Source organism: Drosophila erecta, unplaced genomic scaffold (assembly GCF_003286155.1).
Source record: "Drosophila erecta strain 14021-0224.00,06,07 unplaced genomic scaffold, DereRS2 tig00000152-arrow-arrow-pilon, whole genome shotgun sequence".
NCBI classification, from domain to species: Eukaryota; Metazoa; Arthropoda; class Insecta; order Diptera; family Drosophilidae; genus Drosophila; species Drosophila erecta.
The window spans coordinates 1,125,487-1,126,108 of record NW_020825211.1 but is presented as its reverse complement, the minus strand read 5'-3'; the positions used below and the strand labels follow the sequence as shown (position 1 = coordinate 1,126,108).

Genomic DNA, 622 nt, shown 5'->3' with positions numbered 1-622 from the left:
TTAGCGGCGACAATTTATTAGTTTTACAATACAACTTGGCAAATTGGTGTATAAATCTTGGTGCCTCGTGAGGCCACTTCTTTCTGCACTCCCTTAAAGATGCTCCTCTGATCTCGGCTAGAGCTTCCACAAAGGCGGCGCCAGCCGCTTTGGTCCTTCGAGGCGGATCAGGGACTACATTCTATCTGCCTTGGTTTCTGGAAATGTTACAATGTGCGGGCAGGACTTGCAGACTTTTAGGTTCCTGTATCCTTCCACAGTAGAAGAATCGTGGTAAAAATAAAATGCGGGAGTAGAAGAATTCCTTTGACCGATTGAGATCACTTGTACTTACTGTATAGTTCCGACTACACTATGATTGTTTCATTCATCGGATTGATTTCGGGTTTCGGAGTAGTTCCACGAGGAGTACTTGTTGAACGGACCTTCATTCCCCATCTCACATTGCTGGCAGAGTTTCCCAATGCAATAAAATTAAAATTCTGGAACTCCATGCTTATAGGTTGTGTGTCTTGTCCCGCCATCCGTTGCAGGAAAATCGCAAAACTGATTACAAGGAAAAGCAGCCGCGATGCGTGCATATTGAGTGATGAAAGTCGAGAGACTACGGATGCTTAATCAA

General features: G+C 44.5%; 1 long non-coding RNA gene across 1 annotated transcript; it reads right to left on the bottom strand.

Annotated features, from left to right (window-relative positions):
- LOC113564589 lies at positions 1-622 on the bottom strand. The gene is made up of 2 exons (XR_003408109.1): positions 335-622; positions 1-251 (listed from the first exon to the last, which is right to left on the bottom strand). It is a non-coding gene; the product is annotated as an uncharacterized LOC113564589 (long non-coding RNA).